The sequence below is a fragment of the Cricetulus griseus genome, chromosome 7, assembly GCF_003668045.3.
Source record: "Cricetulus griseus strain 17A/GY chromosome 7, alternate assembly CriGri-PICRH-1.0, whole genome shotgun sequence".
NCBI classification, from domain to species: Eukaryota; Metazoa; Chordata; class Mammalia; order Rodentia; family Cricetidae; genus Cricetulus; species Cricetulus griseus.
The window spans coordinates 26008437-26017504 of NC_048600.1; positions in this window are offsets into that span (position 1 = coordinate 26008437).

Here is a 9068-nt window from a genome sequence, read left to right on the forward strand (position 1 = left end):
GCCTAACTGGATGCAGATGTTTCTGGAATGAAATTATTTTAAGTAGTTGGGACTGTAACCCTGCCTAGGATGCATTGAGTTCCCCAGCTTATTACATGAGCATAAGCCAAGCATGGTGGCCCATGACTGTAAAAACAGCCCTCCAGGAAATGGAGAAGGAAGGATCAGAAGTTCAAGGTCATCATTGGTTACATTGAGTTTGAGGCCAGCCTGGGCTAAGTAAAACTGCAGCTCAATAAAGAAAAGAAAAAAAAATCCCAATACAGTTGGAGCCCCTGGACAGCCTCCGAACAATAGCTCTTGCCTCCCCACCTAACCTTCTATACTGCACCAAAAAGGACTTACACAGCTGTTGTAAAATAGACAGATGGTTATCCGCATAGCAGCTCTCCATGTGGAATTCCCACTCTTCGTTTTGTAACCTGGACTCTGCTCTATTCTGCTTATGAGAATGTTTGCAAGATTTGTCTGGCCTTACAGGCAGGGCCAGTCTGTTCATTGAAACTGCTGAGTAATACTCCCTGTCATGAGCCTGGGACAATTTATGTTTCTATTCTTCTGTTGATAGGCAGTTAAATTGACCTAGCTTTTCAAGAGTATAAACAAGGCAGAAGTGAACATTCTTGAATTACAGAGTAACTGCTGCATTAATGGCTACCAATATGTTTACTTCATGGTTTGGGTTAGAAACTGAAGTTGCTTTTAAAATATATATGAACTATATATATATATATATATATATATATATAGTTTCATATGTACATATATATAATGTACTTTAACTATACTCCCCCATCCCAATATCGCTCATCATCTTCCTCCTCCTATTGAATTCCCTCCCCTACTGTATTTGTGTGTTATGTCTGCATGTGTGTGTGTATCTGCATGTGTGTGTGTCTATGTGTGTGTGTGTGTTGTGTGTATGTTTGTTTGTCTATGTGGGGGAGGGGTGTCTGTGCATGTATGTGTCTGTGGGTGAATGTACCCATGCTTAATTAGACAGCATGATCCGTGGGCAGGAGAGTTATTTGCCTGAAAGCAACCTTACTGTTTGACTGCTTATCTGCCAAACAAAATACAGGCTGAAAGTCAGCAAACTTTATAAAGGCAAAGAGTATTTTAAGTTTTCCCAGCATAATTGAGGCCAAGTTCTCTTATAAGTATTTAAAATGTAACCCTTTAAACTTTGAAAGAGGCTGGGATGGTTCAGTGGAAGAACACTTGCCTGACAAGAACAGGGCCCTGAGTTCTAGCCCCAGTGCTACAAAGTAAAGAAACAAATAAGTAATTAAATAAATAGCACCTGACTTAGCTCATGGCTGTATAAGAACCTAACAAAGCCGATCAGGCCCACCTGCTGCAGTCAGCTTGCTGTAGAGGAAAGAGACGCCAAGTCCCTTTCTCTCATTCAGAAGGCCATCCCCCCCCCCACACACACACACAAAGACAATCACTTTCAACAAAGACAAAAGTACAATTGGGCTCAACATTAAATTTAATATGACCATGTATTGCACTGGGAGTGGGGGAACCACTCCCTTACACACAGACTTCTCTCTCCTTTCTTCTCCCATGCTCACAGACATTTCTTCCTTATGTGTCTTTCTCTCTGTGTATGTCCAACAATTCCCTATACGCATAAACACATGGACGCTTCCTGCAAACCTTTACTGGTTTTTATAATGACTTTGGGGAAAACACTGAACCCTAACTTTGAGAATCTGTAACGAATTGTAGAAATGCATAGACTCTTACAATTAAGAATTAATTAGGAAACAACGTGGGGCTCACTAGAAAAGGGGATGGTTGTTTTGTAGCCTAATGAATCATTTCCCTGTTCCTAGTTCATTAACTTAAACACCAACACAAAGAAAAATGCTTTCAATTGCTTTTCCTGGAACTGAACGTGACCGGCTGATTTTATGTCTTTCTTGAACTTGAACCAAAACTTGAAAATAGAAAAAGAATTAATTTCAAAATATATTCTTAAGTGAACTGGATCAACCTGATTTAAATGTTATCGATAAGAATGGGGCCAAACCAAAACCTGTGATGGTTGACCTGAAACTTACCAAGGAACTGTCAGTCTCCGAGCCCATTCAAGGATCTGAGGTCTTTTCCCCAGAGGCCGTGAGGTCAGCCAAGCAATTAGACATGGCTTCTGGGCACCTTTGTCTCTTTGCCCAGCATTATCCTTTAAATAGCCACACACCCATTCAGTCTCACGTTCCTCTCGGCCTCATTCAGACCCACCCTCCCATACATTTCTTCCTTACAAGTCTATTCATGTGTGGTTCGATTTCCCTACATACATTTAGGGTGTACATGTGCATGGATGTAAAGCCCATGTGGCTCTTTCCCACACACACCCATGACTCTCCACATCATTTCCTTACACACACACACACACACACACACACACACACACACACACACACACACACACACAGGCACTTCCCATATATCTGTGACTCAAACATTTCTCCACTTGATGACACGCTCCCCTTTAGCGTGTGTTTGCTGCACTCCCAGCTCCTCTCATACATTTTACTCTCTGCCATTCACACGTTTTTTACCCCCACTTCACCAAATACAAATTCATTCTCTAATATCTATGCATTTGTATATCTGGGCACACATACACACACAAATACACACACACAATTAGTCAATACTCTTAAAAATAATGAAAGCAAAATATTCATCCGTTTCTAGCTGTGGCAGTTATTTAAGCAGTGCAAGTGAATGCTGCTTTTGAAACCTCCAATTGTGCCTGTCAAGCAGTTTAGAATCGTGCACGAGTCTCCTGTCACTTGTTTCTATGCAAAGAAGGCTTTTAAATGGCTTGAGGGTCCTTGAAGTTTGTTCTCTGATGTAAGTAAATTGTATCCCATTTATGTAGTTAAATGGCACTCTCTAGGGCGAGAGTGCTTCTCCCCCAGAGGGAAATGCTTATACCCAGTTTCCTTAAATGATCTCAAGATGTAAGGGTGAATATCCACTAAGGCTGTCATAACAAAGGGCCCCCAGACTTACTGACTCACAGTGGGGACTAAAAGGGATCTCAAGTCAAAGTGTGAGCAGGTTGGGGCCTTCTCTCGGCTTCCAGAAAAAAACTGCTCAAGCCCGTCTTGTTGGCTCCCCGTTTCTTCACAATGTCTTTCCTCTGTGCCCCTCCGTGTCCCAATTTCTTCTTATAGTGACACTAGACATACTGGATTAGGTTCCACTCTAACAACCTCATTTGATGTTAATTCTTTGTAAATATTCCCTGTCTAAAGAAGGCCACATTCTCAGCTACTGATGTGACTGATGAGAGCCGGGAAAGGAACACACCACCCACAGCAGTAGGCTTTGATTTGTTTCTGCATGTGATAGTTTATTGGCAAGAGATATGAATTCTAAACTCCACCTTTATCTAGAGTAAGTCTGGGGCTGTATCTCAGTTGGTAGGGTGCTTATCCAGCATGCATCAAGGGCTGAGTTCAGTCCCCAGAATTGTATTAAACCAGCACACCATCCTGCGCTGCACAGCAAGTTTTAAGGCCAGCCTGGACACATGAAAGTCTATTACAGTGTATCAGTGGTCTGATGTGGCAATTCCTCATTTAAAACTTAAAGTCCAAATCTAACTGAATCCTTTCCACCTCACAGCCATCTTTCAAGGGATATATCCCATTCAAACACACATACACACACATACACAGAGAGGGGTGGGGCAGAGACTGGACTCCTAAGGTGGCATTGCTCCTCCTGGTGGAGAGCCAAGGAACTTCACAGTGCATTCCCTCTGAACACGGCAGGCCCACAGCAGTGTGCATTAGATGGACAGACAGCTTATGTGAAGGAATCAGAGGCAAAGCCAGCATAAATCCCAGAGGCAGTGTTCGGAAGATTAGCAGTTAAATGGGGCACATTTAGCGATCAACAGAACAACACCAGACAAACTAGAGCAAATGGAACAGAAAGAAAAACAACAAAACAAAACAAAACAAACAAACAAACAAAAACACTATCCTTCAAAATCTGGTGGCAGAACTAGGGACAGTTGCACCTCAGAACTGGACTTCCAGCTGGGCATTGTTGGCACACGCCTTTAATCCCAGCACTCGGGAGGCAGAGGCCAGCCTGGTCTCCAGAGTGAGTGCCAGGATAGACTCCAAAGCTACACAGAGAAACCCTGTCTACAAAAAGCAAAAAGCAAAAAACAAACAAACAAAAAGAACTGGGCTACATAGGGAGTTCAAGGACCATCTGTGTTTTAAAGACCAGGAGTGGGGAGGAGGAGCAGGAAGAAGATGAACGGGAAGATGGGGAGAGAGAGGGGTGAAAGGGAGAGAAATAGGAAGAAGGGGAGGAGGGGGAGCAGTAATGGAGGAATGGGAGGAGGAGGGATGGGAAGGAGAGAGGAACAGAAAAAAGGGGAGGTGGAGGAGCAGGAAGGGAAAACAGGAAAGAAGAAGGAAAGGAGGAAGGAGAAGAGGGAGGAAGGGGAAAGGAACAGGAAGGGGAGGAGGGGGAGCAGTAATGGAAAATGGGGAAGAAGAGGAGGAAGGGGAGGAGGGGGAGCAGTAGTGGAAAATGGGGAAGAGGAGGAGGAGGAAGGGGAGGAGGGGAGCAGTAATGGAAAATGGGGAAGAAGAGGAGGAGGAGGAAGGGGAGGAGGGAGGGAAAGTGGAGAGAAACAGGAAGAAGGGGAGGTGGAAGGGAGGAAGGAGAGAAGGGGGAGAGGAACAAGAAGAAGAGGAGGAGGGGAGCAGGAAGGGAAGAAGGGGAAGGAAGGATATAAAGGTTTGAATAAGAACATTCTCCATGTGCACAGAAACGGCTCACTCTGAAGCATGAAGCAATATTTAAGGACCTCTTTAATTATAACAGCAGCTACCAGAAAACAGGACTGACTCTCAGAGTGGGTGACTGCCTTGTTACTCTCAACATCATTCGCTTTCCCTGTCTCCAAAGGACACTATGTCCATTACAACATGCCTGCTTCTTGAATGCATCCAATTGTGTCCTATTCAGGGTGATCATTGCTGTGATGAAACACCATGGCCAAATGCTACTTGGGGAGGAAAGGGTTTACTTGACTTATGCATCCACATCATCACCAAAGGAAGTCAGGACAGGAATGCAAGCAGGGCAGGAACCGGGAGGCAGGAGCTGACGCAGAAGCCACGGAGGAGTGTGCTGCTTACTGGCTTGTTCTTATAGAACCCAAGGCCACTAGCCCAGGGATGGCACCACCCACAATGGGTGGGGCCCTCCCCCATCAATCACTAATTAAGAAAATGCCCCAGAGTTGGAGCTTATGGAGGCATTTTCTCAATTGAGGCCCCCTCCTTTCAGATGACTCTAGCTTGTGTCAAGTTGACATAAAACCAGCCAGGACACCATCCATGTTTGTTCTAATTCTTCAACCCGAAATATCACATCAGAAAAGTTAACTCAGCTTTGATTTAAGAAAGAATCAACTTAGGGGACTGGGGGCTTGCAGAGCCAGTTTTTTTATTTGGTCAGTAAGGATCAGACCAGGACCCAGCCAGTGCCTTACAGAGTACACTCAACCCCTCTGAGTTTCTAATGTGGTTTCTAGATAGGACCATTTAACTGGCATTTCTAGCAAAATCCCAACTGGGTAATGGCAATGCTGAGACCCATGATTCAATGAGGCAGAAGAAATAAGAAATAAGCAGGCTCTCTTGAGTTCTCATTCTGTCTCTCTGTCTCCCTCCCTCCCTCCCTCTCTCTGACCCCCTCCAGGTCTTAGCTATCCCAGGCTAGCCTCAAAATCACTACTTAGCCGTGGATGACCCTGAATCCCTGACCTTTCTGCTTCCACCTCCCAACTGCCTGAGATTAAAAGTGTGCTACCACATTTGGTTTGCATGGAGATGGAAATGTAATCAAGGTGTGCACACTGGGCACACACTCTACCGATTAATCTTCATCCATGGCCCCGTTAATGTCCTTTATAAGGACATTCCAACTTTTGAGAGGTTTGGCCTAGTTGCCTCCCAAAGGCTACATCTAGTAACCAGTTCACTGGGCATCAGTTCCAAGCACATGAATTTCAGAAGGGAATATGAACATTCAGTCCCTAGTGACCAGCACAAAGGATCCAGTGGCTAAAGCTCTGTTGAATCTCCACAAACCCTTTAGCGAATCATCTAATGTCTCAGAGTCTGCATCTTCACTCACTGTTCTTGATATCTCCGCTTTGCAGTGTGACGCATGGACTCATCCCAAAGTCGGTCATTATGTTTCCCTCCTCTCTTGAGTTGCCATGGTGTGTTAGGCATGTTCAATTTCTTATGCTTTCTGCTCATATATCTTCGCCACCCTGGAAGCTCCTAGTACTAAGGACAAGGCCCTGTTGGAGTTAGGTGTACTTTCAGCCCCTGACCTAAAAGATGCTCAAACAATGCAGGAATGACTTGGCCCTAAGGGTACAGCCACATGTCTGGGCTTTTTGTTTTGTTTTGTTTTTCGAGGCAGGGTTTTGTTGCTAGAGGTTTCTTGTCCCACCAGGTCCCGCTGCTTCAGCCACAAATAAACACACGGAGGCTATATTAATTTATAAACTCTTGACTGATGGCTAGGGCTTCTTATTGGCTAGCTGTCTTAAATATATTTTTAAGATTTTATTTATTTATTATGTATATAACATTCTGCTTCCATGTATATCTGCACACCAGAAGAGGGCACCAGATCTCATAACAGATGGTTGTGAGCCACCATGTGGTTGCTGGGAATTGAACTCAGGACCCCTGGAAGAGCAGTTAGTGCTCTTAACCTCTGAACCATCTCTCCAGCCCCCACTCTGTCTTAAATATTAACCCATTTCTATAAATCTGTATATTTCTATATGGCCTTATCTTACCAGAGAACATCTGTCACACCCTATACTCCTGGTCCCTCCATGGTGTCTCCTCTTACAGTGCCTCTCTGCCTACCTTTCCCAGAATTCTCCTCCTCTCCTAGTCCTGCCTATCTTCCTGACTCTACTGGCTAACGGCCAAACAGTGTTTTATTTATCAAGCAATAAGAGAAACATATATACAGAAGAACATCCCCCATCAGGGTTTCTCTGTGTAGCTTTGGAATCTGTACCGGAACTAGCTCTTGTAGACCATGCTGGAACTCACAAAAATCCGCCTGACTCTGCCTCCTGAATGATAGAATTAAAGGCATGTGCCACCACAGTCAGCATGTCCGGGCTTTTTATGTGACTGTGGGAAGACTGAACCACTGCCCCGCCCCCATGAGTACACAAGCTCTTTCATTGGCCTGGAATGCCTATCACCTGTCACCTGTCACACCCCTCCATCCCTGGCCTAACTCCTTTTGACAACAGAAATTATGGTCACTCTTCAACAAGCTGCTTGAGGGCCCAAATACCAAAATAAATTACCCAGTATGAATCAAATCATGTTTCTACCACTAGCTAGCTAGCTCCCTTGGGTAAGTTTTGTAATCTCACTGATCTTTGATTTTCTGATCTGTAAATTGGAAAGAAAACTGTCCTACAGGATTTTGCTGACAGTGGAAGTTTTTCTTTTCTTTCCTTTTTTTTTGGGGGGGTGGTTATTTTTTTAGACATGGTTGCTCACAGGGCTGAAGAGATGGCTCAGCGGTTAAGAGCACTGGCTGCTCAATTCCTAGCACCCACATGGCAGCTCACAATTGTCTGTAACTCCATTTCCAGGGGATCTGATGCCTTCACACCAACGCACATAAAAATAAAGTTAGATGAATTATTTTTTAAAAGATGTGGTCACTCATTATGTGACCCAGGCTGGCCTCAAACTTCTGGTGGTCTTGCCTCAGCATCCAGAGTGCTGTGAGTCTGAGCATACACCACCACACTTGGCCATACCCTTCAGATCTGATATGAGATTTACATGAACAAAGGTATGTAGCCATACAGCAGAGGATGAATAAATGGGACCTTAAAACTAGCTGTGCCTGTTCCCCAGCACTGGAACTCTGCAGAACTCCTTTTGGTAAAGGCTCTCCTAGTGACGCTGAGAAACTCTTCACTCTGAACAAAAAGGTATTCTTCTTCTCCCAGAGATAACTTCTCCAAGGCTGAATTTTATCTCTACCAATCTTTGGCAAGCATTTAATGAGCACTTGCTACCTGTCATGCTCCAGGCTAAACACAGGAGATCCAGACTGCAGAAGACCTCTGACCCCCAAAGTGGAAAATCTAGTAGGAGCTAACTTTCCCGAAGGCCCTTTCTGCCCTCACAAAGCCCTAGGTCTCACTCCTGCAGCTTAGGCATGGCCCTCCAGCCCAGAATTTCCACACTGTGTCACCCTTTCATTCAAACACATAGGGGCTGGAGACACGGCTCTGTAGTTAAGAGCACTTACTGCCCTTCCAAGAGGGCCAGAACATCCAGGTTCAGAGACTCTCAAATGAGCTCAGGGGGAACCCAAAGCTTCAAGCCTCCACAGGCATTGCACTCCTGTGCACATACCTACACGCATACACATAAAAATAAATGAATTGGGGCTGGAGAGGTGACTCAGTGGTTAAGAGCACTGACTGCTCTTCCAGAAGACTGAGGTTCAATTCCTAGCACCCACATAGCAGCTCACAACTGTCTGTAACTCCAGTTCTGGGGAACTCGACACCCTCTCACAGACATGCATGCAGGCAAAACACGAATGCAATAAAGTAAAAATAAATAAATTATTTTTAAAATATGTTAATAAATTATTTGAATAAATCTTTTAAAAAGTATATATGTCTCGACAGATGTGGTGGTGCATGCCTTTAATGGCAGTCAGAGTCAGGAAGAATTCTGAGTTCCAGGGAGTTCCAGGGTAGCAAGAAATACAGAGAGAGACCCTGTCTCCAGCAAACAAAAAGCTACCCATCTCTGTTTCAGAAAATTACCCCTCAAGATGTTTGATCTCCATAGCAACTTTATGTACTAGGAACTCCCCACTTTACAAATTCAGAAACTAAGGCACAGGAAGGTTTTAGCAACTGGCTTAAGACCTTATGATTTGAAAACAAACCTTATGGCTCCAGGTTTAAAAAAAATTTTTTAAGACTT